Raw genomic sequence first — 812 nt, forward strand, 5'->3', positions numbered from 1 at the left:
AGTTTTAGGAGAAGAAAAGTGTTAATTGTTACTTATAGTTTAAGTGAGATGAGGACAGAGACACCTTCAGCTGGAGTAGTTTCATCTTGGGAAGATGAATTCTAGGGACATGGGAGAAGCACAGCCTGGTTGGAGTAAATGGAAAGAGAGAACGTGGAGAAGAGCTTTTCTTAACAACTCTTTACAGGAGTTTTGCTGTGGATGAGCAGTAAGAAAAAAGGGGGAGGGAGACAAGTGCCTGGAGGAGGAAGTGGAATTAAGAGAGCTTTTTGTTGCCAAAATGGCTCAGATAACATGATTTTATGATCATGGCGATGATACAATACGCGGGGAAACAGATGATGTGGGAGAGAAGAGAGAGATGCTAGAGCGCTAAGTGTTGGAATGATCCATGTATGTTTCTGTGGGCCAAGGGGGGCAGCAAGGGGGGTGGGGGGGACTCGTCCTATAAAACACCAAGCTCACTATAGGCAAACCTCTCCTCAAAATTAGAAGCCAGACTTATACTTGCACAAATGAAGAGTTCATTAAATAAGCTATCTGTTGAGTGCCCAGGAGTGCCACTCACGGTGTCAGGTACATTAGGTACTTTATCCAGGAGCTTATTAACCACCCTGCAGCATCAGGGTCATTATTACTACACTATAGATGAAAAATTGTTGTGGGAGCTAAAGCTACTTGCCCAGAGCCATACTGATCTTAAGTTAGTGTGCGCTTCATTGTGCTCTTTAAAAAAAAATCCTCACAGGAGGAAGTTTGATTTTGGAGAGGGAGGAAAGAAGGGAGGGAGGGAGAGAGAGGGGAGAGGAAGA

This window comes from Myotis davidii, unplaced genomic scaffold (genome assembly GCF_000327345.1).
Source record: "Myotis davidii unplaced genomic scaffold, ASM32734v1 scaffold379, whole genome shotgun sequence".
In the NCBI taxonomy this organism is placed as follows: Eukaryota; Metazoa; Chordata; class Mammalia; order Chiroptera; family Vespertilionidae; genus Myotis; species Myotis davidii.